The sequence below is a fragment of the Crocodylus porosus genome, unplaced genomic scaffold, assembly GCF_001723895.1.
Source record: "Crocodylus porosus isolate Cpor-Errol unplaced genomic scaffold, CroPor_comp1, whole genome shotgun sequence".
In the NCBI taxonomy this organism is placed as follows: Eukaryota; Metazoa; Chordata; order Crocodylia; family Crocodylidae; genus Crocodylus; species Crocodylus porosus.
The window spans coordinates 123260757-123282039 of record NW_017728906.1 but is presented as its reverse complement, the minus strand read 5'-3'; the positions used below and the strand labels follow the sequence as shown (position 1 = coordinate 123282039).

Below are 21283 nucleotides of genomic sequence, written 5' to 3'. Positions count from 1 at the left end.
AGGTTCTCGTCTGCCCATTTGCTGAGCTTGTCCAGGTCAGCCTGGATCAGCCGCCTGTCTTCTGGCGTGGGTGCTTTGCCCCAAAGCTTGATGTATGGTGCAGTGCAACTGAGACCTGTTACTAACTAGCATTCCCCAATTTGTAAGGTTGATGCCACTCTTCTTAAGGTATGCTTTCAGAGTATACTTGTAGCACCAATGCCACTCGTGATGATTTTTGTCTTGCTGTGGAGCTGCCACAGGTTGAAAATCTGACAGTCTATTCAATACTTAACCCTAATCCTGGGAGGAAGGCAGTCACAGCTGAGAATCAAAATCACAGCAAGATAGATGGAGAAAAGGGGCAATGATGCAGCTCTTCTTGACACCAACACAGATAGTAAATGGGTCTGCCTTCAATCCATTCCCAGACAGAAATGAATTGCAGCAGAATTTCCATACAGTGAAACATTTAAATAGACATTCTGTTTGCTCCCAGGCAGGTATAGTAGCTCAAGTCTAGATATTCAGACTAAAATAGGAGCAATATAAGCAATCTAGATATATCTTAGAGGTTTTGTGATCACTGCAAAGAGTGAAATAGGATTATGAAGAGGAATGATTTAGGCTCCTAAAAGTCCATAAAATATAACTTGGGCATTTTAGACACAGTAAAAGATCTAGGATCTATGTGGCTACCTTGCCAAAGCAGGTTTTTTAAAATTGTCTTTATGGTAGTAGCACAATTTGTATTTTTATAGTTTATCTATTAAGAATTTTATGCAGTTTTGCAGTATGATCACGATGAAAAGCATGGTTCATAAAATTCTGCATGTATATTAATACATTGTACAGCCCGAATGCATTTGTTCTTCTAGTAAACTTCAATCTGTTCGGTATATACACAGAAATAAAAATCCGGTTACTCAAAGACAAGTAAATATGGTGGATAATGGTACACGTCAATAATATATACACAGTTGTAAAGAAGAGCTAATAGTCACAAGACAGAAACTTGCACTGCTGATCAGTCATGGGTTATAAATGCTGAATATACTGGAGATGGAGGAGAAAAGGAGCCTACAAGGAATCAGTTATGCTGTTATGGCTCAAGGAAGTCTTTGAGTTAGGACAATGAAAATATATTAAAGAAATAAATCACAGAAATGAACTTTCTCAGAACAGTCTATGGTATGCTCAGTTCACTTATCCGTTATGTCTTTGCATATCCTTCAGCCACTGTAAATTGGTGTCATTTCATTCTAGTCAATAGGCCTGTGTCAATTTATAACAGCTGTGGCTCTGCATTTCACTGTATATTCCACATATAATGTACTGATCACACTTGAAAATCCTTATGAACAGAAAAGATGAAATCAGCATGTTTCCTTTATACCGTGTTCCAAGGATTTTTTGTTTGCACAGCATTTAGTAATGTTGATTTAAATATTCTAAAACAGTGCCCCTTTAAGGATTGTGGTGTAATGTGGATTTCCCTAATAGAGACAGAGATATAATATATATTGTTTCCATATATTCATACTGTTCTTAAGAATTATGGATACTAAAAGTGCACCTTTATAAATTAATGACTAGAACTTACTCTTAACAAAACACAGATTCCAGAAGGGAATTGTAACATCTGAGGGAGAGATTATAATGAGGTAGCAAACTCATGAGTATTGTTTATTGTACAATCTGTTGTGACACTTTTGTAACTATTTATAAACAAAGATGTATTCATCTATATTTTAGCAGTAGTTGGCCATCCCTCAAAACAAGGATGATGGTCTTCCAGTAAATAAGGAAGTCATCAGCAAGTCCATAGCTGACTAAGGAGGCTGATCTGAGATCCACATGTCTTACTGCAGATGTAGTAAAAATTAGGAAGCAGTAGATCCTGTTGATGTCAAGTCACAGTTTTATCTCTATCTCTCCTGTCTACCCTCCTCTGTAATGAGGCAAGTTGCCTGAAATGATCAATACCTTGGCATACATCATGGGGCAACATGGGATGATTCAGTGCTTGAGTCTCCCAGGTGTTGATGTTAATATTGAATTTCTTCAGATTGGCCTTCAAAGTCTCTTATTTTGACCATCTCTAGAGGAGTGACCATTGATGAACAGGGAGTATAGGCCCTGTTTTAGAAGCTGATTGTCAAGAATACTTAGGACATGCCCCGTTCAATGGAAAAAGTCCTATATACATGCATCTTCAGTGCTGGTGGTGGTTGCTTGGGCTGAAACACTGGCATTCATTTTTCTGTACTGGCTATCTGTTTCTGATGTTAGAGCAACTGTAGGTAGAATTTTTTTAATGGGAAAAATAAGGGGAGCAAAGAAAAAAAATGAGACATAATGGCCAAGGCCTGCAGAATGAACTAAGGGTACTGAAGGAATTAATGGAAAAAATCTTGGAGTCATAGGAAATAATAATTGTAAAATGATGGTAAATGAGTTCCAAATACTTGGAGAAGGGATAATCTGGTGTCCATCTTTAACCTACAGACATTCCCATAGGGTAATTTCCTAACCCAGATAAATATTTTGTGCAGTATCTTAAAGTTAATTAATTCTATTTTTTTTTCTTTTTAGGACATTGTCACTGGCACCACAGTGCACAATATCCCCCAAAATCCAGCTTACAGAAGTGGCTTGCTCTCTGTGGATGAAAACCTGCCCAGGGTAACATGTTATCCCAGGCATGAATGTGTTTTTCCATAAGGGGTAACAACTTACCCCAAACTCATGTTAACTTTTTACTCCAATGCAATTTCTGTATAAATGACAGGCCTAGATCTGTTTGGCCATTATGAGTGGATGCATCTGAAAGGTCAGCATTCATTCACACCCCGTTCATGTTTACTTCAGATATCCATGGTAACTAATGGATGGTCATCCTTCCCTCTGCTTTTGCAGAAGATGTGGTAATCCCTTTTACTAACCACTTTTTTGCAGGCTGCAAGGTCATCAAAACACCCTGTCCAAAAAAAAAAAACAAAACCTTTGTCACACCCAAATCCACCTCTGCTCTCTTTTCTCATGGCAGGTGAGGTGAAGTTTTGCCTTTCATAACATACAAGCTAGTTGTCCCTGCCTTTGTTGGAAGTGAGGACAAGGAGCAAAGGGACAGCAGAGAAGAAATAGAACAACATCATATTGCAAAACAGCATATACTATAGAGTCCCCTTCAATGGTAAGGACGTGACATCCCCCCATGCCCCTTTTATCTGCTCTCAATAATCCCCTGCATGTGTGGTTTCTAAACACCATCCACCCACATTTGGTTTGCCTGCAAAGGGTGGATGCTGATCACTGGCTTCTGTACCCGGGAGGACAGGGTGCTAGCTGTGCTTCCATAGGGCAGGGTTGAATTGCTTCTGTGACAGCATAGGTAGACAGGCTTGTCTTTGATTATAATTTATATGTATTCAGCAGTAATCAGTTTTTTCTTTTTTTCTGAAGTCCAGGATGAGAAGGCAGCACATGTGGTGGTCCAGTAGGGGATGCACCTCACTGCACCCGACCACCTTCCAGGCTCCCAGTGCCTCCCTGGTGGTGCCTCACATCTGGCTGACCCTCTGCCTGGAGCACACCCGCTAGTCTGGGGTAAAAACTGCCACCACTGAGGGCTGGGCTTTATTCTGGCTCTGTGAACTCTGGGAAACACAGGCCTACTAGCCCTTGAGGGTACGTGACTCACTTCAATCACTTGGGGGTGCTTCTCTCAGTTGGAAGCACACGTAGTGGTCTCTGTTAGCTGAACCAAGGGGACCCCAAGGCATAATCTAGACCCACACCTAGTAAGTCTCCCATGCTAGGTACAAAGGAGAACTTTATTGGTTACAAGGGGTAGGGTTGCAATAGGGTACAGGGTAGAGTAATATCAGAGAAATCCCATAGAGCAAACTGGCATGGCTGGGTAGCCTTTGATCACACTTCTGAGTTCCTGCAAGCTATATATCTAGTTAAATCTCAGGTAGGTTACTCACAAGTATCAGCCAGAGGCAGGTGGAGATTCCCTCTGTAGGCAGACAGTTTCTTGATCATGAGTTTTGAGAGAGAGAGCAAGGTTCATATGGTCCAGCTCTTCTCTCTCTCTAAGTCTTCCTCATGGTTGCTGCTTCCTTCTCCTGGGCAGTCCTTAACTTATATAGCCCTTGTGACCTCATTTACCTGGTCCAATGGAGGCCAGCACCTGTTGGCTGTCAGCCAACCAATTTGAAATACATCACTAGTTGCCAGGCAGACTCTAGCCGCTCCCCACGAAGCCCCTCGCCCAGGTATATGATGCCAGTCATGTAGGCAGAGGGAGCAGGTTTCCCCCCTCCCTCAGGAATGTATCCAGCTCAGGTTACCTAAAGAGATAGGGTAAGATGTGTACCCTAGCTGTGTAGGGCCCATCCTAAGAAAATTGTCACAGAGCAGAGTTTTTGGGGAGAAACAGAGGTGGCCTTCTGCCACAGCACATACTAATTGCTGAAGTCTGTCTTGCACAGGTAACTGGGGATGACAGTGACACATCCACTGATGAAATCTTATTCCAAGGCAGTGAGGATGCTGACTTTGTTGCAGACATGGGAAATTGTTCGGAGCAAGAAGACCATGAATCTATAGAAGTTTTTCCAGATCAGATGAAGAGGAGTTGGTGCCACAAGTGGAAATGATGCCAACACTTCCAGTGGGAAATGAGAGGACCAGCTCAGGGCTGCTGTGGAAGACCAAGAAGGGCTACAACAGGTCATAGAGTAGAATCACTGCCACCACCCCCAGAAAACATTGCAGATGATGACACCTTCAGTGGAAGGAATGGCAAGGTGGGAAAAAAGTCTGTCATTGGAGAACAGCCAAGGACATAGTCCATGAAAGTGCTGGGCCAACAAGAGAAAGTAATAAAGACACGGTGGTGGAAATGTTTCACCTATTTCTCTCACAAGATATCCTGACTGTAATCATAAGAGAAACAAACAGAGAGGCAAAAAGAAGATTCAGGGGGTGGAATGATAGCCATCTTGAAAATAGAAAGGAGTGTAAAAAGCTGGACAAAACATAGCTGAAAGCCTACATTGGCCTCCTAGTGCTGAGTGGTCTATACCATGGTGGTCATGAGGCACTGGAGGAGTTGTGGAAGCAATGCACCAGGTATCTTTGCTTCCATGCCACCATGAGTTTAAAATGATTCTATCAAATCACCAACTGCCTGAGATTTGACAACAAACTGACACATGAGGAAAGGAGAGCTGTGGACAAGCTTGCTGCCCTCAGAGATTTGGACACAATTTGTGGAGAAGCTCAGGAAATGTTATATTCCAGGAATACACCTGATGGTTGATGAGCAGCTCACTGAATTCAGGGGTCCCTGTCTCTTCAGACAATATATGCCCAGCAAGCCTGTCAAATATGGCTTGGAAATTTGGTGGTGCTGTGATGCAGCAACATCATTCCTTTTGTCTGGAGACATCTACCCGGGCAAGCAACCAGAAGCTCCATGCCGAGGTAATCTTGGTACCCAGGTCATTGAAAAACTGGTTCATCCCTGATACAAGACAGGAAGCATATTGTGGGTAACAATTTCTTCACAACTACTGACCTGGCAGAAAGAGTGCTACAGCGGGACTTGACCTATATGCTATGACTTGGAAAAACAAGGCCGATATCCCAAACAAAACGCAAGCAAATTGTAAAAGGGAAACTATTTTATCCATTTTTGTTTTTGATGGGGAACTCACCCTATTTTCCTATGTTCCAAAGAAGTCCAAAGTTGTGCTGTTGATGACAAGCACGCACCACGACCTGTCAGTGGGGGAAGAGCAAAGAAAGCTTGACATCATCCATGACTACAAGGAAAACAAGGATGGGGTGGATATCTTTGGCCGCTTAGTCCATAAGACCACCTGCAGTTGGAAAATCAACAGGTGGCCAATGACACTGTTTTTCAGTATGCTGGATGTGGCCGCCATTGCCAGCCTCATCATTTGGCTAGGCCATAACGTAAACTGGAAGCAAAGATCACATTTAAGAAGATGGCCCTTTTTTTTTTTGTAGGAACTTGAGAATGGTTGATCAATGGACAAATAAAACAAAGAATGATGGATACATGGAATTTGTCTAAGTCCGTCAAGTCTGGTATGACTGTCTTAAATTACAAATTGCCACAACACACCCTAGTAGAACCTTCTGCAAGTATGAGTGGACATTGTGGGGTTTTTTCCAAGGACAGATGACTGCAAAACCCAGAAATGATGCAACTATTTAAAGCAATTTACTTGTGTGCATCACAGTACATCACTGCTGCTTTGTGAGAAATGCAATTTTTAGTTAGTTTTTGGAAGTAATTGTTAGTATGAAAATAGTGTGAACTGCAGACTTAGCAAATTGTTCATTCACATTTTGGAACTCTAAAAAAAGTTTAAATTGTGTTCATAGTTCTTGTTAAATTATATTTTGAGTTCAAATCATCATAAATACTCTTTCAAAAAATCTCTATGTTTAATAAATAGTTTTTGATACATTTATATTTTTGTCACTGGTTCCATGTTGTTCTTGCGGGTGTGGTAACAAGTTACCCCATGAGAACAATAAAAGTTACAGTTTAATGAGAATGGATGAGGCTTTAAAAAGGAAGAACAAAGGAGAGCCTGGGGAATTATAGACTGATAAGATTGATTTCAATACATGTAAAGTTTACTAGATCAGACAGTGTATTTGTAAACACCTGGAGGAGGAAGATAGAGGATGATCACTAGCAAGCAGCAGGAACGTGTTAAGAACAAATCATGCTAACTATAAATGATTTTCTTCTCCTTCCTTGCTAGTTTGGCAGATGAAGGGAAATCAGTGGATGTAGTATACCTAGCTGACTTTTGACACAGTCCAACATGACACTCTGATAAGCAAACTGGGGAAATATGGGCTAGTTAGAATTACCATTAGATGGATATTTGATTGATAGAATAACAGCCAGCAAAGGGTAGGTATTAATGGATTAATGACATAATTGAAGGAGGTTTCAAATGGGGTTCTATTAAGGGTTTGTACTGGGCCCAGTACAAACCCTTAATAGAACCCCATTTCATTAATGACTTTGATATAGTAATAAATAGTGTTCAAGTATTCAGAGACACAAAATGGTTAAATCTTGAAAACACCTTGAAAGAGAAGAATAGAATTCAAAAGGATCTTGATATATTGGAGAATATGGTACTAGAAAATAGAAAGAAGTTAATTAAAGACAAATGTAGGGTGTTACACGTAGGGAAAAAACAACTAAATATACACATGAGATTGGGGGGAAATTGGTTTTTCATTTGTACTGCCAAGAAAGAGCTGGGAGGTTTTGACAAATCACAAACTCAACATAATGCTTATGGGATGCTTTCATAAAACAGCTAATGCAATTTTGGGCTGCATTAATAAAAGCATGGTATGCAAATCTTAGCAAGGGATAGAAACAGCTGTAACTGAGTACTGGTTAGGCCTCAGCTACAGGATTGTGTTCACTCTAGGGCTCTGTTTTTTTCAAGAAGGATGTAGAGAAACTGGAGATGATCCAAATTCAAGTACCAAAAAGAGGTCAAAATGCAAACCCATACAAGGAAAATTTGTGAGAGTCTGCAGAAAAGAAAATTAAGATTTAGGGGGATATGGAAGCAATTGGCAAATATTTGAAAGGCTGCCATAAAGATGCAGAACAACTGATCTTCCTTGTCACAGATGATAAGAAATAAAGCAATGGGCTTAAAATGTAGTAAAGCAGATAAGATTAAATGTGAGGGAAAAAATACTTTTCTATGTTTAAAAACATTAGGCTAAAGAAATATGTGACCTACAGAAGCTGAGATATTTCCTTTATTGGAGAAGCTGGGATATTTCCTTTCTAGAAGAGGCTGGATTGGCATCAGTCTGAGATGGTTTCAGAATAGCATGTTCAGAAGCTTGGGCTATGTAGCTTCAAGGTTCTGTCTGATTCTGTGATTTTTATATTAAAAAAACCCAAACACCCTGATGTGCTACTTTAAAATTGTAATTTGTTTGAGTATTACGGCTACTTCCACTAGAAACTAATCAGTTTGTTAAAAATAATTAACCTAGCTTTTGTCCATTTGAGAATCGTTGCTTAATTTACTTCAACTAATATGTTTATGCTTTTGAGTCCAGGTTTTATGGGACTGACTAGTAATTTTTGGTTCCTCAAACTGGCTTACCTACACAGATCTGACTATCAGGCCTTGAGTGGCCTGTTAAATAACAGGCATGAAACAGTTTTCCTATTCGGTATTATTTGGGGGAGGGTATAAGAATAAAACATAAAAAGAGTCATCAAAAGGGTCTGGACACTTAAATGGGGTTCAAGAGAGTCACGTTTAAGTGTTTTGGTCTGAATCATCTAGACGAGTGGCTGTCAACCAGGGGTACGCATATGCAGAATGAATTACTAGAAGTGCACTGATACATTTGTCCCATTGGATCAGCACCAGTACAAGGAAAAGTGACAGTATTGTCAATTGGTTTTTTTTGGCTGATGTGGATGATAATGTGGCCAATAAATGCCCCATGCATGTACTCAGCTGCAGCACAGCATGCAAGTGGGCAGGAGCACAACCCTGCAGTGTGGAGAGCAGCTAGTTATGGTTGGTGGTAAATCTGTTGTGAGGGAAGGAGGGGGCAGATCAAAGCACCAGTAGTGAGGGAGGGAGTAGGGCTGGGGCAGTGGATGCACAGACAGGGTGGGGTGCGAGACAGGGCAGCTCCCTCTGTTATGCACACCCTGGGAAGGCATGGGAGGCATGTGCCCCCAGATCTGCATGCAGGATGAGGGTAGGCTGCCACTGGGGGCTGGGGGAAGCACAGTGGGGGTGAGGCTAGGTACTGGGAGGTGGGGCTACAGTGAATTTTGGGGTGGCTGGAGCCCCCAAATAGCCTCCCTCCCAGCACCACTGCCACTCTCCCTGACTACAGCCTGGCCCAGCCCCACCCACACTAAGGAAGAGCCCAGTGCCGCTCTAGTCCCAGCCTACAGCAGCAGCCTGTCATTGCCCCACAGAGATCTGGGGGAAGATGTCCCCCATGCCCTCCCTCTGCTGGATCTGGTTCTGGCCAAAGCGGGTAATCTGGTGAGTGATCTGAGGATCGTGGGCAAGCTTGGAGTCAGCGACCATGGTCTGATTACGTTCTCTTTTTAATGCAGGGCGGGAAAATCCCTCAGTCAAACAGAAATCCTCAACTTTGGGAAGGCTGACTTCCACAAACTTAAGATATTGGTCAGTCAAGCACTAAGGGACCATAGTCCTCTGAGAATTGGAGTCCATGAGGAATGGTTGTTCCTAAAGAACTCAATCCTCAAAGCACAAGGGAAGTCCATCCCATTCTGCAGAAAATACATTCAGAGGGTAGGGAAGCCCCTTTGGCTCAGCAGCAGTCTTCTGAGTTTCCTGAAACAAAAAAAGAGAGGCCTACACCACATGGAAAACTGGAATCATTACCAAGGAGGATTACTCAGCACTAGCCCATACCTGTAGGAAGAGGTACAGAAAAGTCAAGGCAGCAACCAAACTCAGGCTAGCCACCGGAATCAAGGATAACAAAAAGTTGTTCTTTAGTGTGGCAGGGCATGGTTGGTGCCTGCCACTTTAAGGGATGAGCCAAACAGCCAGCAAGTGCTTGACTGTGGCAGTCATTTTGAGACAGTGGATGCCTATGTAAACAGAGCAGAAGCCTGCTGGCAGGCCAAGCAGAAATATTGCCTGCCTGAGCTGCTGTATGAGAACATCTGCAGGTAGGAGCAGGAGGCACTTGGTCTTGGGCATGACTTAAAACTGCACCCTGCCAGGTGTGGGTGGCCTGGTGGGGCTCCAAGTGGTGTGAGAGCCTCTAGAAAAATACCAGACCAGTTACCACCCCAGTGAAAGGAGGGTCGGCATACCTCAATAACCCCTAGCCCCAATGTCACTGTGGGTAGCAGTTGGGGCCAGGCACAACTACAGCCACCTGAGCCCCCACTGGTAAGGGAAGTCCCATATACCCAGTGAGGGGGTAGAAGATGTGAAGCCCCAGTAAGGGTAGACCCCAGTGAAGGAGTAGAGAGGTGAAGCCCCAATGTGGGGGCGGATGTGGAGCCCCACTGAGAAGGTGGATGTGGAGCTCCAGTGAGGGGGAAACCAGAGAGCTGGGAGCCCAGTGTGTGTGAGTTTGTGTAGAGTTACCCCAGGATGGGCCAGGGCAAACTTGGCCTTGGTCAGGTAATTGGCTGGCCACTACCTCATTGAGGGTTGTGGGAGAGGACCAGAAGACAGTACGTCTACCACCTAAGGTGTGCGCTAGATAAAGCCTATGGCAGAAGGGGCCCACTCTCAGAGGAAGAAAGGAGCTGTAAGTTGTTGATGAATGAAAGAGACCCTGTGAGAGGGGTGGAGCGTGAGAGGAGGGTGTTATGAATGTGTGTGTGTGTGTGTGTGTGTGTGTGTGTGTGTGTGAGGCCTGACAATGAGGGATAAGCTTGGTCTGGCTGTAGGCTGGGAGTATTTGTGTCACCTGGTTGCCATCTGCAAGGCTGCAGTGTAGGGCAGGATTGGAGCTGCAGGTAGCGACTCTTGGCATTGGGGCAAGAATGGGCAGTCTCCCATTTAATTAGAATGAATTATGAAACAACAAGGCATGGCAGATGAGTGAGGCGGGCGGTTAACCCAGAAACAGGTGGCCGAGCCAATGGTGGACTGGCCCCGAGAAAGCCCCCTGTTACATTCAGATATGTGGGAAGTCGGAGGAAGAACAAAAGCAACATTGGCCCCCTGCAAGATCAAATGGGGCAGTTGATGTGTGATACCTGAAGAAAAGGCCAATCTCCTAAATGATTACTTTGCATCAGCTTTCCACCCACCCATATTGTCAGACAGGACTCAAAGCAACCAGGGCTCAGGAGATGGGCCCACAGTTGATGTAGATCAAGTGAGATAACACCTTGAGAGACTTGATATCCATAAGTTTGTGGGCCTAGATGGATTAAACCCAAGAGTCTTAAAGAGCTGGTATACCTTATAGCATACCCTATGGCCAAGATATTTGAAAGCTCATGGTGCTTGGGTGATGTGCTGGAAGACAGGAAAAGAGCCAATGCAGCCCGCATATTTAAGGGAACAAAGAAGATCCAGGGAATTGCGGACCTATCAGTCTGACATCAATCCTTGGAAAGATGCTAATGGAAGACAACCTACTGAATGCCAGCCAACATGGTTTTATTACTTGAAGGTCTTGGCTGACTAACCTCATCTCCTTCTATGTCCAAGTGACCCATTTGTCTGGACAAGAGAGATGAGGTTGATGTCATTTATCTGGACTTCAATAAGGCCTTTGACTTGGTCTTCCATGATGTCCTCATTACCAAGCTGGGGAACTGTGGCCTCAACCCTCTCATGGTCTGATGGTTGGAGAACTGGCTCCAGGGTCACACCCAAAGGTTACTAGATAGGAACAAATCAACATGGCACAAGGAGTCCCCCAGAGCTCAGTGCGCAGGCCGGTACTCCTCAATATCTTCATTAATGATCTGGGTTCAGGCATCATATGTGGACTGGCAAAGTTCACAAACGACACTAAACTATGTGGGGAAGGTGGTCACACTGGAGGACAGGTTGGGGATACAGGCCAACCTGGACAAGCTTGCAAAGTGGGCAGACCTAAACCTGATGGCATTCTATGTAGAGAAATGCAGGATACTCCACCTTGAGAGAAAAAAACCCCCAGCATCATACTTATAGGCTTTGTGGTGCTATGCTTGCTAGCACCATGGTCGAAGGGACTTGGGGGTCTTGACTTGCCACAAGATGAACATGAGCCCCCAGTGCGATGCTATGGCCAGCAGAGCAATCCAAACTCCGGTATACATCCACCTCAAGCAAAATCAGGGATGTCACCCTCCCAATTTACTCAGCCTTAGTGAAGCTGCAGCTGGAGTACTGCATCCAGTTTTGGGCCCCCCGCTTCAGGAGAGATGTGGATAAGCTTGAGAGTCCAGAGGATATGATCAAAGGCCAAGAAAGCAAGCCTTTCGAGGAGAGGCCGAGGGACATGGGACTCTTCAGCCTGGCGAAGAGAAGGCTTAGGAGGGACTTGGTGGCTGCCTATAAGTATATAAGGGGGAGTGCATCAGGACCTGGGAGAACAGTTGTTTACCAGGGCTTCCCAAGGGAAAACTACGTCTAAAGGCCACAAATTTCTAGAAGCCCAATTTAGATTCTATGTAAGGAAAAACTTCTTTACAGTCCAAGTGTCCAAGGTCTAGAACAGACTCCCCCTAGAGGTGATGCAAGCACCTACTCTGGACTCATTCAAAAGGCATTTGGATGTTTAACTTGCTGGGATCATCTGACCCCTGCAGACTTCCTGCCTCTAGCACAGCGGCTGGATTCAATTATCTCACAATGTCCTTTCTAGCCCCTGATGTCTATGAATCTATGAAATTCCAGGGTGTGTGCAGCGGCAGGAGCTGCCCAACCCCACCCCATGCCCCCCAGATGAGCCACACACAGCTCAGTCCCACACTCTGCTCTGGCTGTGCAGTGCCTGCCCATGTCCCAGCCCCAGTCCCACTCTCTCTCCCTCACTGCAGGTGGCCTTGCTCTGCCCCCCATGCCTCTTCCCTCCCTCCTCACCCCTTCCTTCACAACAGACTTACCAGCCGGACACCACATATATTAATAATGCATTTAATGTTTAGTGTAACATGCCTTATATCACATAATAGGTAATGTTAAAAACAAGAGAAAATATAAAGGAGTACATGAGCTCAAACTTTGAGATAGAAGGGGTACACTTGTTTAAAAAAATTGAAACCCCCCTGATGCAGACAGTGTCTGAAATGTGAGAAACTCAAGTTCTTTGTGAAAGGTCTATCCTTATTGGATATCGTTAGGTAAGTTTTTTCTTTCTTTCAAGATGGCCACCAACAAGTGAAGCCCTTCTGAGCTCCTGCAGCTCAGGTCCCTTCTGCGCGTTCCCCCCACTCTCTGCCCCTCCCTGTTCCTCTCCCCCCACAAACCATTGCCTCTCCCCAGCCTGTGCTTGGGGACCCCCTCTCTGCCCCTTTCCTCCTGCTTTCTGAACATTTTCCTCTGGGCTCTGGCAGCCTTGTTTGCCCCTGCCCCTCCCCCTCCCTCACCCCACCTGTGCTCTCCCTTTGATTCCTGTTGTCTCCTTCCTACAGAGCCCCTTACCTTGGTCTCTGCCATCTCTTCCTGCCTTAGAGCTTGCCACAGCCCCTGCAGGGTTGCTCTTCCCCCCCCCTCCCAGTCCCCAGCTTCAGTTTGAGGGTTTTTTTTCCCAGCATCTGGTACACTTCCCAGGTAAACTCAGTGCCCTATTTGAGCTCCCCCAGCCTGGTGAAGGAGGTGTGTGTGGCGGGGTTGGAAATATGGGGGGTCCACCACTTGGTTACGCCCCTGGAGACCCTGGCAGTGTGGGTGGTGGCTTCCAGCAACACCACACACCTGCCAGACCAAGACCTCACCAAAGCACTCGAGCCCTATGGTGTCCTCACCAACCCCTGGCATAGGCTGAACATGGGGAGCAGGGACCACAAGCTCAGGCACGTCCTGTCCTTTCAGAGGCAGGCGTTCATGCTTCTCATGGGTGGCACCCAGAAACTGCCTCTCTCTAAGACCTTTGTGTTGGATGGGAGGCATGGCATACCTCTCCCAAGGTGGAAATTCATGCTGCTGCTGCAGCAGAAGCTCCCACCTGGCTGCCCAGTGCCCACTGGGGCAGTCAGCCAGGGCACCAGCTACTGCACCTGCATGGGGGCATGGCGTGTCTGTCTCTGGTGTGGGAACCTCATCAAAGGGTGGAGTTGGGACATCCTCCAAGCCTCCCTCCACCCCTACTCCATCCAGGGAGATCAACCCCTCTGGTGCTGGCATGCAACCCAGGGGGGGCCTGGGATGTCCTCCCAGGGTTCTCCTGCCGCTGTCGTGACTGATGCCCCACCCGGTGGAGGGGCTGGGGAGTCCTCCCATCCCTCCCTGTCCCAGTTCTGCCCAGGGTGGCTAGCATCTCAGGTGCTGGTGCCCCATCAGGTGGAGCAACTGAGACCTTCCCGCCACCTCCCTCCACCCCTGCCTCAGTTGAGGTGGTGGACTCGGAGGTGGTGAACCCCAAGCAGCCTGGCCTGTCCTTTTCAGGGGAGGTGCCAGCTGCTCCTAAGAAAGCTAAAAGCAAGAAGCAAAAAAAAGCATCAAAAGGAGTGCCTGCCCCTTTGGGGCCTGCCTCTGACACCACTGGGGAAAATTTAGCCAAGGAGCCTGACCCCACCCTGCCTGCTCCCCCGGAAACCCCGCCACCTCAGGCCAGGACTGAGGTTGTCACAGCACTGTCTGGCAACCCTTCATCCCCATCACAGCTGGTGGGGCTTGTGAGCGGCAAGGTAGAGAGAGAGAGCCTGCCTCTGCAGCATCAGGCACAGGAGACAGCAGAGGGTCCTACCAGCCCCCGGCTCGCTCCCCTGCCCACCAAGGCCAATGAGGAGGAGATGGCATGCCTGCCCTCTGAGTGCCGCAAGCAGCCCTGGGAGCGGGATGACATTTGCCCCTCAAAGCAGATGGGGATTGATCTCCCGGAGACGGTCCATGACCCAGATGCTAAAGGGGGCCTGGTAGGGAGCCTGGCCATTGAGGGCACCTTCACCACTTTCACCGGGCAGTCCTCTCACAGAGTACAGTCCCACTGGTTCTCGGTCAGCAACATCCAGCTTCTGCTGGAGAACCCACCTTGGGTGGCCCCCAACTATGGCGGCCTCCTCAACCTCTTAGATCAGACCAAGGACCAGAGAAACGTGGCAGAGAGTATCCGGCAATGGTGCCCAGACCCTGCGCAGTTTGTCCGTGCCACTAGTGAGGCAGCGAGGCTCATGCGCTGGGACCTGGGCACATGTCAACATGCTTTCTGGCTTGAGAAGCTGGTGACCTGGGTGAGAGAGGTGTGGGGCCAAGGTGGGCCCACGGAATAGGGTCGGGCAAGAATAGGCCTTCTTCTGTCTCTGTGATTTTTGTCCAGCTCTGTCACCTTCTCGACCGTCAGTACCCTGCGTACCCTTCTTCTCTATTCTCCTGCTCATGGCAGACGACCCCTCCTGGTGGCTGTGGTGGGACATGGAGAAGACCCAGATTCAGGCATTCTGCCAGCAGTATTCCAGGCTGGCAGCAAGCGAGATCCGCCACCGCACCTAGGAGCTAAAGGATGACATGGCAGAGCTTGAGGCAGCCCTGTTCCATGTGGCAACAACGCAGTGCTCCTCGAGAGCCTCCGGTCCCCCAAGAAACACCTGCGGGAGCTGGTGGAGGGTGTGGCCCATGGTGCGCAGGTTCGTGCCCACTACAAGGAGCTCGCAGAGGCCAATGCCCCGACTGCCTTCTGCTTCAACCTGGAGAGACGGCAGGTTGTGGCAAAGAAGCTGGACCATCTCCAGACCCCAGGGGGATGGCTGCTTATGGACCCAGGTGAAATGCGGGGGCATGCCCTCACCTTCTATCGAGACTTGTTTGCAGCTGACCCCATCTGTCCGGAGGCTGCTTAGCAGCTGCATAAGGACCTGCCACGCCTCACTGCTTTGCAGGTCAAGGCCCTGAAGCATGAACTCTCCCTGGCAGAACTTGAGGCTGCTGTGGAGGGACTTGCCTCGGGCAGGGCCCCAGGCCTGGATGGACTGCCATGGAATTTTACAAAGCCCTCTGGCCTCTCTTTGGGCCCATCCTCCTCCATGTTTTCCATGAGATCCTCACTGAAGGGACTCTGCTGACCAGCTGCTGCTGGGCAGTGCTCACCTTGCTTCCCAAGAAGGGGGACCTGGGCTGCCTTAAGAACTGGTGGCCCATCTCCATTCTGTGCACCGACTATAAGATCCTGGCGAAGGTGCTGGCGAATCATCTCCGCACTGTCATGGCCTCCGTCATTGGGCTGGAGCAGAGTTACTGTGTCCTGGGCAGGGCCATCCAGGACAACCTGTTAATGCTGCGTGACCTGTTCACAGCTGCGGAGCTTTTCGGCCTGGATGTTGGCTTCCTTTCCCTGGACCAGAAGAAGGCCTTCAATCGCGTCGACCACCGGTACCTGCTTGGCATCCACGAGGGTTTTGGCTTCGGGACCTCTTTTCACCACTGGCCACCTGATCTGACTAACAGCGTAGGCAGACGATGTGGCAATCTTCTTGGACAGCCAGAAGGATGTGCAGGCCCTGCTGGATTGCCAATGCACCTACAAGCTCGCTGCATCGGCCTGCATCAACTGGGGCAAGAGCAATATGCTCCTGCTTGGGACGTGAACCAGGCCACCTCTGGACCTGCCAGGGAGCCTTCCCTGGCACTGGGAAGGCCTCAAAGCTCTGGGAGTGTTCCTGGGTCCACTGCCCTTTGCAGCCTGCAACTGGGAGGACTTGGCGGAGGAAGTGGAGACCTGCCTGCAGCGCTTGCACTGGTGCTTGCCCGCCCTTTCCTACTGTGGCCGGGTCCTCAACACCAACAACCTGGTGATGGCAACCCTGTTGCACCACTGCACTGTGTTGGACCCTCCACCAGAGCTACTTGAGAGACTGCAGCGGCTTCTAGTGGACTTCCTCTGGGATGGATGCCCCTGGCTCCCACAAGCTGCCCTTTACCTGCCCCCCACTGAGGGGGACCAAGGCCTGATTGACCTGGCCAGCAGGGTGGCCACATACTGCCTGCAAGCCCTCCAGCAGCTCCTGTATGCCGAGGGCCATCTCACATGGCGGCAGCTGGCATCCCAGTTCCCACACTGAGTGGAGGGCCTCGGCTTTGACCAGGAGCTCCTTATGCTGGACCTTCTTTATGCTCCTTACCTTCCTGAATGGGTAGGTCCTTCTACCATAGCATGGTGTGGGCCTGGCAGGCTGCCTTCCATCTCTGTCCCCAAGCCAGGCACCTGCGTTTCCCGCAGGTCCTTCAGGAGTCCCTGGTCCACAACTCGGCCCTGCAGCAAGTCGTGCCCTGTCTGGCCTCTGCCAAACTCATGGCTGCTCTCATCGAGGTGCACACCACCCACCTGGGGCACCTCCTGGACCCTGCTCAGTTGGACTGGCTGTCACTTGAAGCCCTGGCTGCCCGGATAGCACTGCACTCTGTCTGCACTGTGGGTGGGCTTCTGCATGCCGTTAGGGCTGCCCTCCTGACAAGCAGTGACCGCCCTAGAAGGCTACCTCCAGGCTCACCAGGCCCTCCCCACTGCAGATGCTGCAGGTGATGCCTTCACCTGCAGCATCATCCCAGCAGTGGACAGTGAGCTGGCTGCTCACTGTCATCCCAGCAGTGGACAGTGAGCTGGCTGACTGGCCCAACACACTGTTCAGGCTCCCTGTGCCCCCCAGTAGCAATACAGGCTGCCCCTTTGGCACACTGCCCCAGAAGGGACTCTACATGTGGGTGGTGCACACCCAACATGCCGAAGTGCTGGCTGGCTGCTCCGACACTGTGTGGCAGCGACACCTGGTGCAGCCTGGGACCCCAGTGTGGCGCAGGCTGTACAAGGCACCCACCGCCAAGAAGACCGGCGACCTCCAGTGGAGATTGGTGCATGGCATCCTGGCCACTGGCACCTTTGTGCGCAACCTGGACCCGGTGGCCGTGACACCCCTTCTGCCCAGGGGGGTTTGAAGAGGACATTTTCCATTCTTTCCTCGACTGTCCCCGGCTGCAACTGCTCTTTGCCGCCCTTAAGGTGCTGCTTCAGGCACTGGGCCAGGACTTCTCAGAGGAAACCTACATCTACTCCTTCCTGTACCGGGTGGCTAAGCGGGCCACAGTCAGCCTGGCCAACTTCCTGATGGGCCAGGTCAAGATGGCCAGCCTGAAGAGCCGGTGAAACTGGCTCACCAGGACCAGGATGCACGACGCCCTGCAGCTTTTCCACCTGCCGGTGTGGGCCCACCTCTCTCTTGAATTCGAGCTTGCAGTCCTCCAGCAGGTGGTGTCCACCTTTGAGGAACACTGAGCCATTGACAGGGCACTATGCCAAGTCAAGGCAGGACACCTGCTCCTTGCTCTGTGACACCACCAGCTCCTCAGGGTACAGAGGCGTAGCCAGCGAGCTGAGACATTGGGCTTTGTCCAGGTGAGCCAACCCCTGATGGCCTGAGGCCCCCCCTGGGTGTCCCCACTGGCAAGAACTGTATATATGTATATATGTAAATACTTCTTTTGTTCTTTGTGTTTTTGGTTTCTGTTTTTGGGGGATTTTTTGTCTAAAGTGTGTGGGCAGGCCTTGCAGGCCATGAGCCCAGGACTTGTCCTCGAGGCCCAGATCCTCAGACCAAACTGTACAAAATGTCTACTGCCCACCATTTGTCACCCTTCCTGGAATAAACGTCTCTTAAAAGTCAAAGTCTTTCTTTCTTTCTTTCTTTCACTTTGGACGCACCGGACCAGGCTCGCTTGGAGCTGCGTGGGGCGATCCCGAGCGTAAGACTCCCTGGCTTCCTGTCTCTTTCCTTTTCTCACTCCCACCTGTGTAAACGTCTCTAGCCTCTGTTTATTTTGCTTTCCCTCTCTTTTCTTGCTGTTTTGCAGCTTTCCCCCGCTTTTCTCTCCTCTTTGTCCCATCCCCCCATACTTCCGGTCTCTTTGTTTTCGCAGCCTTCTTTTTTACTGTCTCTTTCTCTTTCTTTCTCTCTTTTCTTTCTTTTCTGCTTGCTTGTAGTGGGGAGTTATCTTCCATTAGCTTGCCTTCCGCGGGGTGCTCTAAATTACCCCTTTTCCCCCCTCCCTTTTGTGTTTTTTTTGCTTTTTCAAACCCCAGCCGCTTTTTTTTTCTCCGCCCCCTTGCCCCCTCCCATCTAGAGTTTTGTGGCCACTTTCCCGGACACTTATCTTTTTTAGTTACTATAAACTTTTTTTCTTGTTGCTTTGCTTAGTTAGCGTTGGGAATTAACCCTGTCATATCAGGAATGGCTGCTTCTACACCCAGCAGCTGGCATGAGGATGCCTCCCAGAACCTCTCCATTACCTATGGGTTGAGGGTGCACACCCCTCCCTTCATTGGGGTTGAGGTCTGCGTGGATGCTCTGGCTAGTCTCTTGGGACAGCAGATCATTCGTTACGCAGGTCGTGTCAACACAGTCCCGATGATCTACCTGAGCGACCCCACCCTAGTGCATAGGGTGTGCATAGAGGGCCTGGACATTGTGGGTGCACATTATTTTGTCACCGCCCTAGACACCCTAGCAGTGAGGGTGGTGATTTCTAATGTGCCCCCGCACGTGACTGATCAAGACCTGGCCAGGGTACTCGAGCCCTATGGGGTGCTTACGAGTCCCATTCACCGGTTGACCATAGGGAGTAAAAACCCCAAACTGAGGCATGTCCTATCTTTTCGAAGGCAGGTTTTCATGCTCTTTAGGGAGGGCTCACGGTCTCTGCCTCAGTCCTTGAGCCTCTTGTTCAATTGGCGGAGGTATATGATTTATTGGGAGACCACGTGTTTTCAATGTGGGAGCTCTTCCCACCTAGCAGCTCAGTGCCCACGGGGGGGATCGGCCAAAGCGTCGGCAACTACAGCGATGCCGACGGACGGCCCATCCACTTCCAGGATAGAGGCCCCTCCCAGTGAGGCCAGGAGCCTTTCTTGACCTCCTCCTGCCCCTGTTCCATTTGGGGGGATGAAGTCTCTGGCGTGGTAGTGTCGTCCGGCGGAGGGGCTGGGGCTAGGCCCCAACCCTCTCCCCGACTCATTCCACCTATGGTGCCCACCCCCACCAGTGCAGAGATGCCGCCGGGGGGAGAGGTGGATGCTTCCGCTTCTGCCCTGCCTGCTCTGACCTCCCCGATTGAGGCTGGGGTGGTCAGCGATTGTGGCACTGAGGCCCCATCAGACGACAGGGCTCAGACCTCCTGCAAGTTGCTCTCCACCATGGCTTTGGCTGAGGTGGCTGGCTCTGGGGAGACAGGCCAGACACAGTCTGGCCCATCCTCTGTAAAGGATGGGTCATCTGCCACAAAGCAGAAGAAGAGCAACAAGGAGAAGAAAGTGAAAGGGACCCCTCAGGACTTCCCATCCCCACTGAGGCCTTCCTTGGCTGGTGCTGGGATGCCCCTACTGGAGAGTCCGGCCCTGCTCCGGCTGTCATGTCAGCGACCCTGCTGACCAGGGATGAGGGCAGTTTGGAGGTGGGGGAGGTGGAGACAGGGGTCATTAACACCTCACCCATCTCCCAGCTCTCGGAGATGGGGGGCAAGAAGACATATGCACAATGTGTTGCTTCTGGAGGTCTGACCCAGGGAGCAGCAGAGGAGTCTGCTGAACTCTTGGTCACATCCCAGGCCACTGAATTAGATGAAGAGGCTTGTGAGATGGAAATCCAGCTTTCTGAGTGTCACAAGCGACCTCGAGAGCGGGATGACCTCCCCCCCAAAGAAGTTGGGGCTTGCTCTTCAAGAGCCAGACCTCGACCTAGACGATCAGAGGAGGTTGATGGTCTTGGATATTGAGGGTGTGGATGCAGCACTCCCAGCCAGTGTGCGGCCTCACCGCTCCTCTGTGGGAAATGTGCAGCCCATGTTGGCAGACCCCCCTGGTTTGGTCCTGACTATAGGGGGCTCTTGACCTTTCTAAAGCAAACGAAAGGACAAAAGAACATAGCGGCGCACATCACCCAATGGTGTGCAGACCCTAAAGTGTTCATCAAGGCTGCCAGGGCTGCGGCCAAGCTCATGCAGCAAGATCTGGGCACTAGGCAGATGGCCTATCATCTGGAGAAGCTCGCCCAGCAGGTGAGAGATGAGTGGGGCCTGGCGGGGTCCCTGGACTAGAGTAGGGCACAGTAGGCCTTTTCTTTTCGACCTGCCTCTGCCTTTGCTTGACTCTTGGGGGCTTGCTTTTTATCTATGCCTTACCTCGCTCTTCTTCTCTCATACTCTCACCCATGGCAGCCACAACCATTGGCACTTTCAACATCAACGGCTGTCGAGATCCGGTGAAGCGAGAGGCTGTGCTGGAGCTCCTGCACCAGAAGCGGTTGGCTGTTGCCTTCCTCCAGGAGACGCACTCCGACAGGCACAACCAGTTGGCCTAGCACGCTGCCTGGCAAGGCTAGGTGTTCTTGAGTCACGGCACCAACCTTAACGCCGGGGTCGCGACTCTCCTATCATCACAACTACAGCATGACACAGCGGTGGCACGAGAGGTTGTCCCCGGCCGCCTGTTGACGGTCCATGTCACCCTAGTGCAACACCATCTGCTGCTCATCAACATCTATGCATCTTCTGATGGCCAGGAGAGGGTCACTTTCTTTGAGACCTTGGCCGGCCTTTTG

The 21283-nt window shown here is 49.4% G+C and overlaps 1 long non-coding RNA gene across 1 annotated transcript; it reads right to left on the bottom strand.

The window, feature by feature from the left end:
* Positions 1-13240: 13240 nt before the first annotated feature.
* Positions 13241-21019, bottom strand: LOC109306114. Its single transcript, XR_002099862.1, has 3 exons — positions 20886-21019; positions 18998-19001; positions 13241-13256 (listed from the first exon to the last, which is right to left on the bottom strand). It is a non-coding gene; the product is annotated as an uncharacterized LOC109306114 (long non-coding RNA).
* Positions 21020-21283: the final 264 nt, after the last annotated feature.